General features: G+C 36.6%; 1 protein-coding gene across 6 annotated transcripts in view; it reads left to right on the forward strand.

Annotated features, from left to right (window-relative positions):
* The window catches only part of LOC114653368 (zinc finger protein 521), a 496,047-nt gene that overhangs the window by 143,888 nt on the left and 332,548 nt on the right, over positions 1–19,611 (forward strand). The gene's annotated exons all lie outside the window — the stretch shown is intronic.

A 19,611-nucleotide genomic window follows, 5' to 3' on the forward strand; every position in this document is an offset into this window, starting at 1 on the left:
TTATGTTGTAAATAAATAAAGAGAAGTGAGTATTAAATGATAGGTCTACTAATATGTCATGGATTAAGTTTGAAATTAGAAAAGAACCACTTTATGTAGTCCCGAAGACTAGTAGATTGCTTCACTTCTTAGCTAGTAAATTGCTGTCCAGCTTTCACATTGCATCACCTGATTTTTTTAGGAAGTAATATTCTATAAAATTCTAGAAGTACGTGTAACAATTAGTTGTTTTTATCTGTCTCACATTTTAGAGCTGAAAAAGAAATTTTTCACTCTAGTTTGGCTAGATTTGAAGGATCTTTCTTCAATTGTTATGGATAATCCTGCTCCTTACTCAATAATGAACAATCTCTTAATATCAAATATATTGACACAATACTGGACACTTTGGTGGCCATTGATAGTAATATCATGGTGGGTCTGAAAGTGTTCAGTAGAAGGTAATGTATGCATTGTTTCCATCTTGTGCTTTCACTCATGCAAAGATCAACAGGTGCTCTTATATTCTTTACATAAAGTCCTGAATTTAAAGATACCGATGAATGTATAGTTGTTAATATTTCCATTCATGTGGTTGGCTGTTATGAGTTATAACTGCTTCTTTGCAATAGTCAGAGTTCTTGTCTTCTGCTCATTGTCCAAAAAAATCACACTCTCGGGTGGATTGTAAACTCTTAATTATCCCTGTTTGGAACTAAGTACTGTATGCGTGCTCTGGCATCTAATTCCAAACTTGCGGCAGCTGCTTTCTTGGGATAGGATTTAAAGCAACTCCTCCAGGATAGTGTGCTTTTGGATAACAGATATAATGAATAAAATCCTTGGTTTCAATGGAAAACCAGCTTTAGGCCACACAGACAAGGGTCGAGACACACAATTTATTATTCCATTTAGTCATGTACCATATTTTTGTGGGATGAGTGATACCTGGGAATGTAGTTATTTGCATAAAGCTTGATGAAAAGAGACCTACATCATTTAAAGATTTTTTTTATTCCAACACCATCTGTTTCTTCTGTGTCCCAAGTATGTATTAACAAATACACCAATTAATGTTGGACAGACATTCCAAATAGCTAAAAATTAATTTTAATTTGCCAATAGAAGTGAGGGGTTTCCATGCTGAATTGTTTCCTTTCATTACTAGAGACATTAAGAATGTGTTTGGACGCATAGTCTCTAATATTCTGTTAACTTGGCCAAGAAACATTTTTTTTTCTTTTCCAAGAAAGTTATATTTTGAAAGGTGTCACATTGAAACTGGCAGAATATTCTGTCTAGTACATAATCCACACTTTTAGATATAGAAATAACATAAATTAGTATAAGATTAATGTCCCTTGTGGTAAATGCTTTTGTTCTGTACATTATGAAGTGCAGACATGCTAACACTGGGGAGGCATTGTTGGGGGCGCAGTTTAAAAAGTTCTGCAATATTAAAGGACAGCTAAAACCACATTTCATTGCTGCAATATTGATGATGTTCCTTATATATATAAGCCTTATAATTAATAAATAACAACTGTTGTAGATGAGTTGCAGAGGGAAACACATTTGAAGCAAAATACTTTATAAATAAGAAATTTACGGTTTTCTTTTTAGGCTTTGCAGAGGGGTGGGGGAAATTTAACTGAACTTTAACAGACCGGAAGATGGTTAATATCAACTGGAAATTATTCTGTATTAGGGAAGCTGGTTTATTTTTTTGAATTATATATTCCAAAATGCATATTATTTATTTCTTACTCATGTTTGTAAATAATATCGAAGAGGTGACACCTATTTTTATCATGGAGTGTGAATACTGTAATCCTATGTTTTGGTTCATAGCCATGTAGTGTAACAGCTTTATTGGAAAAGAGAAGATGAGGAATGCTTTAATGCATTATAATTTAGATATGAAAATTAACATTTGGTAGTGTTACACTACAGTCTGACCTATAATTGAGTGGCTACCGGCATCACCTGTCCTTGTACTAGGACAGCTCGTGCCCCTCTCTGGGGAGACCTAAGGGTCTATAAGGGATGCGAGCAGAGCCAGAATCTGAAGTGCAGGAAAAATTATTGGCTTTTAATGATTTCACACTTTAAAGGGCATAATGAGCGTTTCTGTGTTTGTGTTCATCCTTAATAGCAGATTTTTGTATACTTCAAAATTATGACACTTATTTTTTCATCAGTGCTGAGGATATTTAAGATATACTGGGTATAATGGGTATTTTCCTACTTTGGTGGTGTGGGCATGATAAGCAGATTTTTCCTCCCCTGTGGTCAAAGGATGAAGGAGTTGAAGCAGACGTCCAGATAATTCAGGTTGTGCTTCATTTCCAGGCAAAAGTGGCAGGCTTTCGGCTTCAGCATTTCAATGCTTTTTGACACTGCATTTCATGGCTTGTGGTGTAACAGCAAATGACATGCTGCTCTGTCGCCAAGAAGGCTTGTATAGGAGTATCGCCTCCAGTTATCTGGAGCATGGCAGATTGATTGATCCATGGCAGGGGCAAGCTTGCATGACATTTTTTGGTGTTATGTAAATAGGCATCTTGTTCAGTTTTCTGTGTAGTGGAAATGACTCGGAATGCAGAGAGTTCAGTCAGTGATGCCATAATAGGTTTCTACCTCATCTCTGTCTCTCAGAGGTTATTAAACATGGCATGCATTTTTTTTTGGTGGTCATACAACATAGGTACAGAAACTGCATTTCTGCATTATATATATATATTTCTTTTTATTCTTCTAAATGTAATAAAACAGAAACAAGTTTTCAATAATTGTAAACAATGTGAACATAGTATGTTTAATAAAATGTGTTGCAATCCGTTATAAGGTAATGACATATGGTAGTATTCCAGCACTCAAAAGATATACTATCAACATGCATGGTTTCCTGCCTAAAACACCCTTCAATTACATTTGGTGGATCTTCAGATAATGATTAAACCCTAAATGTCTACTGAACCCGATAAGGCAAAGTAAGCTGACTCAGCACTGATTCATTATAATACAATATAGTAGATAAATAATTCTTAGAAATCATACCACAAACAAACAAAACTGTCTTACAAAGCAAATGTAGTCATTAATTAGGCACAAAACGTGAATAAGTAGTACTCTTAAGAACACTTAGGAAACCAAAGATGCTGCATGCAGGAAAAGAGAGTAACTTACCATAAATGTGTTGCAATCCAAGGTTTTGAGATGCCTGGTTCTCATTTTTTCACTTTCAGTGGATTTATGGACTGTTTATGCATCCCTCAATATATTTTATTATTAGGACAGTTATGGCACTACCGTGCTGTCTTGTTTGTTTTTCTTGCCAGCACCACCGTTTTGTGTTAGTTTTCATGACGACAACTCTGAGTTTGTGTAGCAAATGTCTTTTGTAGTTTGTCTAAGGGAAAACATATTTAGATAGTTAAAGGACATTTTTGTTCTTGTTCATCTTCAGTAGTTTTTTTCTGTGTATTAGGCTTTTCATGATTAATATTTTCAGCTTCACTCTGGTATTCTGAACTTTTGCCTGTCCTGACCTCATCTCTATTCTGCCTTCTCACATTCAATGTTAGCTTTAGACAAATCTAAAAGATTTCATTGTTAGGACATGTAACTGTTTTATTAGCTAAGACTTCTGAAAATTCAGCTCAGATCATGTTCTACTGTTACCCACTGTATGACCCATTTTGATTAAAGTGTGTCTTGTTTGGTGGAATTCCTCATTTGATGTACCTGAGATCATAACAAAATGGCACAGACTTTACGCCCTTTAAAGCCTTCTTTGGAGAAATTCACACAAAGATTCACAAGGATCTGCAATAAACTGCAGAGTTATGTACTTGAAGAAGAAATCTGGACAACTTTTAAAAGTATCAAGATTAAATATTCTTAAAATGTAGCCATTAAATAACTAAATGAACCTGATAGACTGAACGATTTCTTCCTGTTGGTACTTACTAAATTCTTATATAAAAAAACGCTCTGCCGAGCCACAGTTCTGTCTTCAAACAAAGGACAGACTTGGTCTGTTTAGGCATAGCAGTTGTGTTTAAAACAGGCTTGAACGCAGTGGTGCTGTATAATCAGTCATACCTGCAGTGTAATGTGTAGCCAATGATTTTCTTTACAATACCTAAAATTATGGGATTTCAAACAGTGTGTGATATACCCTCCGGTAATCAGGGAATCCCAGTATGGCTGACTATTGGCTGAGCACTGAAATCGTAGTCTGGTACTATAGAATGTAAAATAAATCAGTTATAAAGAATGTTGTTACTTAGGATATGAATTCTTTTGATGATCAAGCAGCGCATCTGCTTGAACATCGTGTATGAAAAACGCAGCAGCTCTGCTGTAATCCTTTCCTCCTTCTGCACACCAAGTAACTGCACACCAAAGGCTTCCTCCTATTAACCACTGCATACTCTTGTTGATTGCTGGGAATTGAAGTCCTGTTGGTAAACTCTGCTATAGTTTTATCTCAGTAATGGGGTTGTCCTCATACAGACAGAATGTCCTCAAATAAACTTTGCCATTTGATTGGACAAAGGTTATCTCTTCACCCCTCTGTCCTAATATTTTTCAGCATTCCTGATAGGCTCTTTAAAGGTGCATTAACTTGAATCAGGGAATTGGTTAGAAGACATCCCACAGCACAGACCGATAACAAATTCTGACTCCCTGCAATTTATAAATTTGGATTATTTTTTTACCAAACAACCTAATTTCTGACAAAGACATTATTATGAAAGTAATCAATGGATTTATTTATAAAAAATAAGCATTTGCTTTTTAGTAAATTCTTTTTTTTTTTTTTTTTTGCATCCTAGCACCCATAGCCAATTAAATACCACTTCTTGAGCCTATGTACATAGCACTTAATGGAATTTCTAGATTTAATTCCAAAATGGGATATCATCTTTATAAAGTTTACTTATCCATTCTACTTATATTAACTAAAGTTTCCCTTTAAAACTCCAGTTTCCTCCCTCAGTTCAAAGACATTCTATTAGTAGTATTAGCAGTAGTGCCACATGCACAGTATAGTGACTTGTAAATCTAAGCTGGCCTGGCATGGATGTGTTCGTGACTGTACCAAGAGAAGTATTGGCATATCCAAGGTTGGTTCCTGCTCTGTGACAATTGCTGCCAGAATAGCATCCAGTCCCCTGCGACCCTATGTATTGGAAAAAGCTGGTTCAGGAAATGCTTGCATGTGCATAAATAGCCAGCAATAGATTTTGTGATGGGGTAAATGATAACATGTCTATAAGAAGCTGTAATTTAAACCCTTGACAACATTTCTGTGCATTAAGGAAGTTCTCCTCTTGTTTAATTATTAATAGGAAGTCATAATCCCGAAGATGTAGAAAGAAACAGAAAAGAGCAGAAACTCTTTTACAGCACTGTACATGCATTGGAAAGGGGTCATTCATTCATTAAATATTAATTAACCAAATCCTGCACGCTTAAAAATATTAGATTGCCTTAAAAGATGCCTTCTATGAGGAAGTCTTACATGGATTAAAAAAAGAAAAAAAAATATTTAAAGCTTATCAGTGTTTGCAGTTAATACAAAATAATTTTAATGAAATAGTCTTCTGATGCACCAATGTAGCAATACAAAAAATTTTAAGCAAACTAAAACCGTATTCATACTTGCATTTTCCAACTTGTTTTTATAGTTCATGACCCAAAGGAATTGGTGCTTGTTCTGGCAGCAATGGATGCTAGGCAGGAGTCAGTCCTGAATAAGGTGCTATTCCATCACAGGGAGTCAGTCAGCTTTGAACAGAGAAGGCTGCATGGACAGGACATCCAAAGTTAGATAATGAATCATATATTTGAACATTGTTGGAAGTTAAGAAGAAATGTCTTTAAGATTCATTTCAGGCAGCTTTTCCTCATAAAAAAGAGCCAATTGAGTTACTGGATTATATAGTTGAAATTACAACTTTGACAACTTTTAGAAAAGTATCTGGATGAGGTATTTTAACAACTTAGCTACTAGATAGGCAAAATGGACTTAGTGGACTGAATGGTCTCCTGTTGTTTGTCAGACTTCTAGGCCACACTCATGCACATTATACCCACACTTACTTAGATTGGGAATGTTTATAGATGTCAGTTGAACTAACAGTCATGTGTTTTGGATGTGAAAGGAGAGCCTAAATATCTACCTAGTCAACAAACAGGTGTGGTAAATGTGCAAAATTCTGTAATTTTTTTGTTCAGTATGCACTTTCCTGATGGGGCAGTGGAGTGTTTAGTGCTGGTTCCAGGACACTAGGTTCAGATCTTTTCCCGTTTGTCATCTTTGTGGAATTGGCACATTCTCTCATTCTCTGTTTTCTTTAGAGTACTGTAGTTTTCTTCTCATATACCAGATATGGGTAGTTTTGCACAATTTGTATCCTTAAATTGGCCCCATATGACTGACTGATTGTGTGTACAGTCAGTGCTGCTGGGTTAGGCTCTGTCTCCCTGTGATCTTGTATTGGGATTAGCAGAATTAGTAGTTGGATTGATGGCTGGATTTCTGCTGTTTCCTCGTCTTATTTGAGCTTCAGAAAGTAGAAGTTGTTCCAGTGATTTAATTGAGTTTAAAAATCCCAAATTTGTTTCAATATGTTGAGACCTACCTGGATCCCTCGTGAATAATTAGATTTGCCCCAAGTGGCGTTTTATTTGCCAATGTTTGTTTATTTTTATGGTCAGCATGCTAAACCTGTTACAGAACAGATAAATATGAAATCCTTGTAATCCTATTTAAGTGTTGCTTTTTTTAGAAGGATTACCGATCATGTTCCTCATGTAATTCACTTACAGATAGGCGTGTATAACATCTCCTATAAAATTTCACCAGTGTTACAAAGGGTTTAAATCTGGTGTTTATCAAATGAATGCCATAGTAAATAACTACTTTTACGAAAAAGTGAGTGTATTATCATTTCTCATTGTACAGTAAGAATGAATGGAGGGAATAACATTCACAGACAATGTAATTACCCTGAGACATATTTAATAGGGATCTGTTCATTTCTCCTCTCATCAGCACTGTTTATTTAATTAGAAGCAAAGCAAATCAACAAATAAAGAAACACAACTAATCAGATAGATTAAAAAATCTAATTAATTTGAAATCTGTTTATTATTGGAAACATTTGCTTAAAGAAGATTAGCTACGGTAAAGTTGAGTTTACATTTTCCTTGTTGCTTTTTTTGGCAAGGCTTGGTTATGCAGGTCATGCTGGGTTTTATTTCTTTCTTTCCTTTTTGAACTTAATTCCCATTTCTTGTGTTTTATGAATATCCAACAACAGTCAAGATATATTTCATACAAATCCTTATGTAGTACATCAGTGTTGTGTAATTTGTAATGAGGCAAACAAGTTTTTGAAGGAGAGCATTTTACCATAGAGGTATAGTGGGTTAAAATTACAATTTCATATTCAATATAGTGCTTCCAGAGATAAAACTGTTGATTCAGCCTTTTAATAAAAACTGTGGTAGCACTCTTTTAAACAGAACTTGAGAAGCAGGTACCCTTTGATGAAAGTTACCGTGGTCAGGCAGAAATATGAATGATTACAGGGAAAAGATTTGCTAATTTTTGCATGCTATTCATGTTTTTACTCCTTTGATGTTGCAGTCTGTAGAAGTTTTGAATTTGAACTATTATTCCTTTTAACTGGTGTGGTATACAATTAAAGTGATTATGTCAAAGAAAAAAAGAAAACAAAATCAATTACAAATACTTTTGTGCTTAAGGGTTAATTGTTTCTCCTCACAGCCAGTGTAACCCAGACTAAATATCTGCAAAACTGCTAAAAGTAACAACAGGTAATATAACTTGCTTACCAGACAGGTCACATATTAAACAAATAAACTGAACTGATGTTTAATGTCATCCTTTTGTAATATTTTCAGGAAAGTTTTTAATCAAACATTATTAATATATAGCAGTGATAGCAGCATTTGTTTCAGAATTCTACTTGTCAGTAATATTATTCATCACTAGAAAAGAACAGAATACCAACCACAAATTTCCTCCAAAATATTTATTTTGTAATGCTTTTTCCCATATTAATACCCTAACATGCAAGTGAAGGAGCAATGATTAGATTATAAAACAAACTTTGCTTATGAATAATGAACAGCACAAGTCAAAAATAAAGAGCTCATCTGTATTACAGCTGCTTGGCTTATCATGATCAAAGTACACATGTCACCGCAGCACAGTAGCTCAGTGCTTTTTTTTATGTGGCAAATAATTATCCTGCGCCACCACACATTTAAATTAATGACCAATTATTGACATGCACTTTCTTTTCCTCTGGCAGAAGTTCATCACATCCTAAACTTATTTATAAAACACCAAGTTTTTGTGTTAGGTGGCAATTAAACTTTATTATTGGCTTTACGTTTCAGGTGAACTTTTTTTTCAGTAAAGGAATAAACCATGCATCTTGTTTCATGAGCTTCTGGATATTTTGCTGTTCTTCAAATGATAAGATAATTTGGTGATATGAGATGTAGCAAATAGATGTTGGTAACTTGTTGATGCTCCATCAGTTACTTTTAAAATGCTCTTACCTGCCTGGTTAATCATAAAGGATGTGCCTGTTTACTGTGGTCCGTGGCAATAATGCCATCTTAAATAAGTAAGTGCTCAGGCTTATGCAGGGTCTAGGTGTGTGTGGTAGCATGTCGGAGCGACTCCATGGTGTGGATTGAGGTGATCAGCTGAGCATGCATTCATGTGCTGACACTCGTGGTTCAGTCGATTGCCTCATTAGCGCTCCAGAGGTTGTAATTAGCACCAGCACACCTGGAAAAGAGTAAAAAGAAGCTTGAGCAGGAAATAGGGGGAGTTTAGAACAAGATGAGAACAAAAGAGATGGAGAGAATTATGAGCGTGAAAAGGCAGCATTGGTGTTGTTAGAGCCTGTGGAGGAGCAATCGATTGGCTATCCAGGGGTAGATTGTTCCCGGCTGATAATTGTGGAGGAGTCGGGTAAGATGGAAGTGTCTCTCCCAGGGATACCATAGGCATCAAAGTGTGCGTGATGGAGGACAGAAGGATAGCTGGCTCAGAGTGGGCCGGCAGACATTGAGGGAAGCAACAGAAACCAAAAGTGGAAACCTTACCTGCTGGCGTCTCTGCCGGTTGAACAACCTGTAGGGTTGAGCTGGGGAGATGAAATGGAGAAGACGCACTGGGCTTGAGAGGGATAGAGAGAATGATCTGATGATTGCAAGGTTTTGTTTTGTTTTTTATCATTTGGATTATTTGTTGATTGACTTTTTAACTCACAGAAGAGCACCTGTTTTATGAATTGTTTATTGAGTGCACTACACATATGCATTTTGCTTGATTTTTCTTTGTGGAAAGACAGCATTGGAGCACATTGTATGCACAAATGCTGCCAAAGAAGGTGGAGCCAACCTGGACTCTCACACAGTTACATTCATCTTAGAGACAGCAGCAAGGAACCAACACTGACATAACACCAACACCAACTGCCATAGTTATGCAGTGACTACTCTAAAAAGAGAGAAACTTGTGGAACTATTAAGTGGAAATAATAAATTTGGTAGATGTAGTACACATTCTTGAACTGATTGTAAATGTTATTTTGCCTTTTTCATAGAGACCTCATATTTTGAGCAGGAGGAAATGGGAACTCATTGCTTATTTGTCTTCTTTTTCAAATATTATTTACAACATATGTCCAATAGATGACACAACTTCTAATACGCCTGTTTTTTTTCAACTCCTACTTGATACCCAGAATATTTTGACAAGTTGTGCCTGGTTTTCAGCTCTAATCTTTCAGTAATATTCTGTACAGCTGAATAGTATTATATGTTTGGAAATGTAAGCTATGTATAAAATGTGGAACTACAGTAAAAATTACATACCATTTATGTCTGTATTGATTGTATTTGCTGCAGGTATTTGTGGTGTATGGTTTATCTAGGCTTTTATTCTTTTTTGTGTTTTCAGTATTCACATATTGTTTTGTTTGAAACTGAAATTTAAACCCCAATGACAAGTTGCTCTCAGTATCCTGAATTTTCCTGAATATGTTGATGTTGCCCATTATACAGCACGAGAATTTTCAGTTCACAATCCTCTTTTTTTAATCTCTCAGTGGCTATGATGGACTTCTGAGGAAGGTGGAAGCCATTGTAAACATAGGGAAACTAGAGAGACATAAAACATTTGGGGTCTCAGGTGGAAAAAAACAGTTTAGTTGACATAGGCAAAAACATGAGGGAAAAAAAATCCCACTGTTTAGAGGAAACAAAAGAAACATGTTATTGGTAACAGCAGTACAGTATGTCATTCAGTGTATTTGTCCATCAGCTGATGACCACTTCCTGTTTTCTTTAATGGTATAGTGCCTGAACAAGTGGAGGTGGGAGTGGAGGTGACATAAGGTAAAGTCATCCCTGATGGAGGATCACAGGAATCGTGAGAAAGAGGGGTCCTTTCTTCGGATTGGCTGGCCCAACACTGTTTCAGCCGTGGAATGGCCAAATGGGGGAGGCAGCTTGATGGATGAGGTCTCCAGGAGTCTAAAATTATCTAAATCTTATTATGTGATATCATCTACTGTTAAATTCTGCTCCGTACTTCTAAAAAAATTTTTATTTTTTTATTGAGGATTTGTTCTGTTCTGTGTATTGTATTGTATTGTATTGTATTGACCCCCATCTTTTGACACCCACTGCACGCCCTACCTACCTGGAAAGGGGTCTCTCTTTGAACTGCCTTTCCCAAGGTTTCTTCCATTTTTTCCCTACTAGGTTTTTTTTGGGAGTTTTTCCTTGTCTTCTTAGAGAGTCAAGGCTGGGGGGCTGTCAAGAGGCAGGGCCTGTTAAAGCCCATTGCGGCACTTCCTGTGTGATTTTGGGCTATACAAAAATAAACTGTATTGTATTGTATTGTACATCAGTAGCTTTCTTCTGGGGCTTTCTCCTCCACTGTAGAGGTGGAAGCAGAAAAGATTAAAGACAGTGCAACAATCATTTATTCCCCCCATGCACCCTGAAATAGACCCCTAAGACAGTCATCATATGTCTGACACGGTGAACAGCCTTTTGGGCAGTTGAGGCAGAAATTGGGAAGGTGAAAGATGCAAGTACTCTATTGGGATCAGTGTTGTTGGTTGGTGAGTTCTCAAAGGTTTTTTAGTGTGAAGGAAGCAACAAATATAGTAGGTTACCTCCATTATAAATTCAACTCATCATTGTTGTATTGTAGCCTTTTTTAAAACATTAGAACATTAGAAAAATTGTAATGGGAACAGGCCATTCAGCCCAATAAGCTCATCCATCCTGTTCACTTGCATTATCCAAAACAACATCAAATTGAGATTTCTAGGTCCCTAAAGTCCTACTCTCCACCATACTACTAGGTAATTTATTCCAAGTGTCTATGTTTTTTTTTGCGTAAAGAAAACAATTCTTATATTTGTGCAAAATCTGCCCTTAGCAAGTTTCCAACCATGACCTTGACACATCTATCATTCTGTCATTTTTTCATTCTCTTAATCTTGAAAAATCTGCATAGGTGTCAAAAACTGTTCCTGCTGTCCCCCATTTTGACATTCAAGAAATTAAACCTTTGCTTAAACTGGTGAATTTTTAAACCTTTAACAAAAATAGCTTCCCTTTAGGGTTTATTGTTGATGTTTTGCCACCTGTTTAGATTCAGAATAATTGTAGTCGCTGTTAGCCCTCTTGATTTATGCTGTCTTTTTTACTTTCTTACATAAACCATTTCAGCTGTCTTCTATCTTGGAAGATGAGCAAGTACTATAATTTTCAGGGAAAGTATTGTCTATAACGTAAATTGCCCCCTAACTAGAAATAATATATGCTTTTTGTATTAAAATTGTTCCTTATTAATCTGTTATGCATATCTATTTTAGTAGGCTTCTTTCTAGTGATTTCTTCTGTTTTAAAACATTCAAACTGTGACCGTCTTCAGTGTGGTTAATGATAATGGCTGGGAAGAAAAAATCCATTATCATTAACCGCATTGGGTTGGGTTGCAGGGAGTCAGTGCTTAATCCATCAGGCATGTGGTGCAGTGCAGGACTGCAGTCATGGTTGGGAATGATGGCCTGTTAAAGGACAAATAATAACCTCAGTCCAATGTAATGCATGCTATGATGTGCAAGGAGAACGGTACAGTGGTAGGAAACCTACACACATATTGGAGGAAGAGGAAAGCTGTTTAGACTCACAGGAGCCAACTAAATGGAGACATTAAGTACTGCGACACCAGCTTGCCGAGTGTGCTCCTTACCTAGATTAATTTTAAGACATATAGAAATTATGTGACAAAGTGATCACTGCAGTAGAAATATGTGTGTTAACAGTAGGATGCAAATGGGAAATGCTGCTGGTTATGTTCATGTTTTACTATTTGAGTAATAAACCTAAAGACATTCAGCTCTAAAGTGTATTAATGACAGCTACCATACACATGTAGGCACAATAAACATACTAACAGAAAGCACTGTTCATGAATTCATAATTTAAATGAGGATAATATTTTATCCAACCCTGAATAGGAATAAACAGGTATGAGAATGGATGGGTGGATGGATGAAAATGACCCGCTTTGTACTTTGTGTTACAAAATTTCCTAGAGATTTAAACGAGATACCTTTCTTACCTTTGAATAGATGATTAGAAATCATTTAGTCCCAGCAAGGAGGGAGGTCTTCTCAAGGTGGTTTTTGGAGATTGATGTTGAGGGTGAATGAAATCATAATTTTTACATACCATTAAGCCTTTTTTTATGTGACTCCCATTGGAAAGTATAACATAGTATGCAAATACAGTACTAATGTTTTTAATCAACTCAGAAACGCAGATTCTATTTTGCTTTTGATTTGTTACTGTAGTTATTTTAGGGGTAAATCAAAATATAAGAAGTCTTAAAATAAATACTTTTAAGTGAAAATCAGAATAAAGTGTTTGCCTTCATTTGCTGTTTCTTTTACCTAAGCCAGCAGTGCTGCAGTCTGTTTGCTGTCAGGGCGTTCTCTAAACTGCTATCTAGTATGTATGCCTGTTTCCAGGCCGACTGTCCTGCTTGTTAATTAAAAATTAATTAATTACATTTATATAACTTTGCCACATATTATAGTAAAGCTGCATAATAATTTGATTGCTTACTCTGTTGTAAAGAATGTGATTGTCATTTTCTTGATTGTGCTGTTTTACTTTTGATGCAGACATACACAAATGACCATCACTTAATCAATCAGTTATTTACATTCCTGCTATTCTTTGTGATGCACAGTCATTGCACCACCCCTTTGAAGCCTTAGTTTACTGTGCCTACATGTGTAGCCAGCAAAATCAACAGGGCAAATATAAGCAGTAAAAGGGCGGAAACAAAAATAAAAGCAACAAAAACTTACCTGCTTCATATGGTCTTGCAGTGTGGCCGAGATTCTGTACATTAAAGTGTGGATCGTTTAGCCATTATCCCTTTGTCTGTGACAGCATTTACAGCTGCTTATACCACACCCTGATTATTTTTTCTTAAATTCTGTGTTTTTCTGTCCTTTTTAAACTAAACTATTCCTGTGTATCTTGCCTGAAGAAGAGGCCTGAGTTGCCTCAAAAGCTTGCACATTGTAATCTTTTTAGTTAGCCAATAAAAGGTGTCATTTTTTCTTGACTTCTCACAACGGAGAAGTTATTAATTTAGTGATGGCTGTCTTTTCTATGAGCTTGTGTAGTCTCTAGTTTGAATCGGCTATACAAACAGCACTGATCCTGATTGTGTTATAGTTTTATCTGTTCCTTTTTGACGCTTTCTTGCATTCATCAGTTCATTTTTAACATTAAGTTTCTTATATTTATATCTTATTTAGAAAGATCTCATATTTTACCTTGGAACTAAGAACTACCCTTGTATTTATAAATGGCTGATGGATGACACTTTATGTTTCACAGAATTGAATCTCGTGTATGTATATTTCCATCCAGCATAGAGGATAAAGCTAAGAATGCAATGCATTGTATTATTACATGCATTACAAAATACATTCCAACAGAATCCGATTGATGGTGTATGGCAAATGTTAAGCCCTAATGTGCTGAACCGGAAATTGGCTTGGACGAAAATGACGTAAGGTCACTGGGTATTGATGCCTAATCCATTCTTGATAGTGGACCCAGAGGACTCAGATTAAGAAACTCTGAACCTTAAAAAAATCCTGTAAAAATACACTACATTAATCTTTATTATACAATTGGTTTTTCCAATTGGAGCACAGACAGGTCAAGTGACTTGCTCACGGTCAGATAGTGTCAGCAGCGGAATTTAAACCCACAACCTCAGAGTTTGAAGTCCAAATACATAACTACTGTGCCACACTGCCTTATAAGTACACAGTAAAAGAAATGAATACAAAAAAAAGTCAAAGTAATGTGTTTAAATGGATAGATCAATTTATATTTACATTTAAGATGTGTTTTGTCTGCCAATCAATTAATTATGTCAATTTTGAAAAGTATTTTATGGATAACAGTTGTATTTCCATAAACTCACAATAATGCAAATTACACAGTGGCTGACTTAGTGAAAAATACAACTTTTTCGCTAAAGAGTGAAATAAAAAATTGTTTTAAAATAAGGTAGTTATATAAAGAATTTAATTCAAAATGATCATACTTGCTGGATTTAAGTAGTTGTTTCTAACTGTGTTACTTCTGAGTAATGTGCACCTAAAAAAAAATAAGTTTGTGGGGGTTGCTTCATACAATATGATGCAATTTTTCAGATACATTTGTTGTACATATACTGGGGTATTTTTTGGCAGAGAGTTCCACATTTGCATAAAATTTGAAGATTTACATAAGGAAATATGTCGTTTCTCAGGCGGGCAAAGTTGTAGATGATCGCTGGTGATACTCATACCTTTGGTCATTTTCACCTTTGGTTACCAAGTTTGTCTTTTCCTGAAGTGCTCCACATTTTTTATGGTTGTGTAAGCTGATTTGCTTTGGTTTAGGTTCAATAAATTGGCACAACTGTTGCACATCCTGCATCACAAAACCAACTTTTCCTTCTTTCTGAGGCAACATGGTTGAAGTATCTTAACCATTGGGATTGTTTTGTTACATGAAATTGTACAGCTAATGACTGGAACTTTATTAAGTGTAAGTAAACATATTATACTAGTATTATAATAGTATAGTATTATACTATTTGCCCTGTGGTTGGGTACAGGAATGACAGACTGCCATATCAAAATTTGGGGTGCCAACTGGGTCGACCTGTTTAATGCAGTTGAAAAATAAACGTAACGCCCATCTTTGCGTTAACTGCCCAAGCCCAACTTTAAGGGAGGTTTAGTCTACCGGTATGTTCTTCTAGCAAATGATGCTTCCTTCTGGTGGCTTTATTTACAGGGAACCAGAAGGGATGGAGTCAGGTGCCCTCACTGGGTGGTTTCTCGGTGCGGCGGGGAGAGAAGGAGAAGACAGTGTTAACAGTAGCACTGTCTCTCGGCCCGACAGGTTACTAGATACCTTGACAAAGCCTTTAAGGAGATCCTCAAATGTGCATGTGTGATAACCTAAAATGAAAACTGAATGAAGAGTTATGCAGAATAATAACTGAGTTACTGTATGTAAAATGACTAGAATTCGATCATGTAGTATAGCAGAAACAGGACCATAATGCTAAATTAACATAACTAATTCCTACAAATGACATAACGAATTCATATGGAAATAACTTTATCAAAAAGTACATAATTTACTTGAGTAAATTACATTAAAATAACTTACCATTTACAGTGGTGTGAAAAACTATTTGCCCCCTTCCTGATTTCTTATTCTTTTGCATGTTTGTCACACAAAATGTTTCTGATCATCAAACACATTTAACCATTAGTCAAATATAACACAAGTAAACACAAAATGCAGTTTTTAAATGATGGTTTTTATTATTTAGGGAGAAAAAAAATCCAAACCTACATGGCCCTGTGTGAAAAAGTAATTGCCCCCTTGTTAAAAAATAACCTAACTGTGGTGTATCACACCTGAGTTCAATTTCCGTAGCCACCCCCAGGCCTGATTACTGCCACACCTGTTTCAATCAAGAAATCACTTAAATAGGAGCTGCCTGACACAGAGAAGTAGACCAAAAGCACCTCAAAAGCTAGACATAATGCCAAGATCCAAAGAAATTCAGGAACAAATGAGAACAGAAGTAATTGTGATCTATCAGTCTGGTAAAGGTTATAAAGCCATTTCTAAAGCTTTGGGACTCCAGCGAACCACAGTGAGAGCCATTATCCACAAATGGCAAAAACATGGAACAGTGGTGAACCTTCCCAGGAGTGGCCGGCCGATCAAAATTACCCCAAGAGAGCAGAGACGACTCATCCGAGAGGTCACAAAAGACCCCAGGACAACGTCTAAAGAACTGCAGGCCTCACTTGCCTCAATTAAGGTCAGTGTTCACGACTCCACCATAAGAAAGAGACTGGGCAAAAACGGCCTGCATGGCAGATTTCCAAGACGCAAACCACTGTTAAGCAAAAAGAACATTAGGGCTCGTCTTAATTTTGCTAAGAAACATCTCAATGATTGCCAAGACTTTTGGGAAAATACCTTGTGGACTGATGAGTCAAAAGTTGAACTTTTTGGAAGGCAAATGTCCCGTTACATCTGGCGTAAAAGGAACACAGCATTTCAGAAAAAGAACATCATACCAACAGTAAAATATGGTGGTGGTAGTGTGATGGTCTGGGGTTGTTTTGCTGCTTCAGGACCTGGAAGGCTTGCTGTGATAGATGGAACCATGAATTCTACTGTCTACCAAAAAATCCTGAAGGAGAATGTCCGGCCATCTGTTCGTCAACTCAAGCTGAAGCGATCTTGGGTGCTGCAACAGGACAATGACCCAAAACACACCAGCAAATCCACCTCTGAATGGCTGAAGAAAAACAAAATGAAGACTTTGGAGTGGCCTAGTCAAAGTCCTGACCTGAATCCAATTGAGATGCTATGGCATGACCTTAAAAAGGCGGTTCATGCTAGAAAACCCTCAAATAAAGCTGAATTACAACAATTTTGCAAAGATGAGTGGGCCAAAATTCCTCCAGAGCGCTGTAAAAGACTCATTGCAAGTTATCGCAAACGCTTGATTGCAGTTATTGCTGCTAAGGGTGGCCCAACCAGTTATTAGGTTCAGGGGGCAATTACTTTTTCACACAGGGCCATGTAGGTTTGGATTTTTTTTTCTCCCTAAATAATAAAAACCACCATTTACAAACTGCATTTTGTGTTTACTTGTGTTATATTTGACTAATGGTTAAATGTGTTTGATGATCAGAAACATTTTGTGTGACAAACATGCAAAAGAATAAGAAATCAGGAAGGGGGCAAATAGTTTTTCACACCATGTATATGTTGAAAGAATAGATAAATATATGGCACTGTAAAAGCTAATAATTTATGTGGAAACAATGTTCACAATTCACTTAAGATATAACTTTTTTTTTATACATAAAAATATATAAGCATACAAGTTAGTTGTCCATTCTACATCTTTATTTTGGTCTTATAGCCACAACCAATGTGCACCTGTCCAAAAGTACATCCTTCTTTGCACAGATGATAGGACGCACTGTTACAATTAGTCTTACACTTCTTTGGCTCAACTGGATGAAGTTCACGGCTTGGCTGTCAAGTTAAGTCTAGTGTGGGAATCTTGTGGAGTTCTGTTGGTTTTTTTTAAATTATGTCTTTCAGGGTCTATTTGTTCTTTGCATTCAACACCATGATAAAGTATCTTCAATATTTCATGACTAAGTTCTTTTGGCTTCACATAAATTGAAAAATTGTAAACTGAAGAGTATAAATTAACAGGAAATAGCTTCAGGTATATGTGTCATATAGCCATGTCTTACAGTCAGGTAGCATTTCAGTTTAGAAAAGTTGTTTTGCCATTGCCAGGGGCTCGCCGACCAACCATGCCTTAGGAGGCTATTGCTCGGTGTGACCTTCCAACACTGGCTTCCATAACCATGAAGCTCAGCCGGAAAGGCAAAGCGCACGGTGATGCTCTGTCACTCTCATTCAGCATTGTGAGCCAAAGTGGGGATACAGATGCAGATGAGCAGAGACACTGCCAGATAAAAGCAAAATATTATCTTAAAGTCTGTAATCTCTAATCAAAAGCTATGGGGAATTAAAAAACAGAGAAAGACACCCACACATATAGAATTTCTGGGACACTAGGAAAAAACAAAAAGAAACATGTAGGAAAGGTCAGAGACACCAGAACCATTAAACCGTGGTGCAGTGCTAGGAAATTAGCGTTCACAACGGCAACCAAGTACAGTAAAAGAACGACAAGTGAAAGTTCAGCTTCTGTCTTTATTTCCTTTTCCAGTCCAGTCAGATGAATGCAGCATGATTACTGTTGCTAGGCAACCCCTTCTTAAGTGAGGAGTAGGGGTAAAACACAACTGATAGGAGGGTCAGGGCAGAGGAATCAAAAATCTATCCAGTAAAGGTAAACCATTTAGGAAAATCATTATGAACATTTGACCATGTAACTACTCAATGTTAATCTATTTTGGGTTTCTGTTAATTCAACCCCAGTTTTCACAGCCAGATTTGCAGCAGTTGGATGGTACCTGTAAAAGACCATACAAGCCACAGAGAGGGGGTTGTTTACATCCTTTCCACATCAGAAAAAGTAAACAATGAGTATTTACCAGTCTTTTCTTTTACCATTCATTTCTCATGCTGCTTAATTACTCCCCCATTCCCGCAGCACAGCAATATATTACTGTGTAAATTAGCACATGGCTGACATCCAAGAAAAATATACACACATACACTTTATATATGGCTAGCGCAATGTAAACTAAATCTGTGAAATGAGTATCATAAGGATATGGATGCACCACTCAGAGGAGACTAAATTATTGTGAAACCAATCTACAGTAGGTAATCTCCTTGTAGTTTTTATAGGCACTTACTTAATCAAGATAATAGAATCACCTCCGTAGTTTGACTTCGGTGGTTAATTCAGTGTCTCAAAATGATTCCGCTATTGCACATTTAAGTTTCAGTTCACAGAAATTGTGCAGACCTCTGCGTGAGCATTCCCTTTTGAGTTCTGAATGGGTTAATAACCCAAATGAATCTCCTTTCCATCCAGACCCCCCCTCCACCTACCCACCCACCAACACAACCAATGCCACCCATCAAGTACCCCTTGCTTTATTAGCCCTCAGCTGTGTGATGAGCTGTCAGTATTTCGGTAATCCTGATAACTGAGTGTTCTCCTCAATGTGTGGAGATCTGTTAGATAAGATAAGAACTGCCTAAAAATATAAAGAGAAGCGTTAACTGCTGTTGCTGCTGGTGGCTGGAGATAAGACACCTCAAGTTGTATGGAGGACTTCAGACAGGATGCAAATAAAGCCAATCGTCCAAAAATGTCTCTCTTTCTTTCTTTGGTACTGTGAAAACCAGTAAAAACTGACAAATATAAAAAGCATATGTTTAGGTACGGACATTCTGTAGCTACAGTAGTTAGCTAACTGGTGATGT

This window comes from Erpetoichthys calabaricus, chromosome 6 (genome assembly GCF_900747795.2).
Source record: "Erpetoichthys calabaricus chromosome 6, fErpCal1.3, whole genome shotgun sequence".
NCBI lineage: Eukaryota > Metazoa > Chordata > Cladistia > Polypteriformes > Polypteridae > Erpetoichthys > Erpetoichthys calabaricus.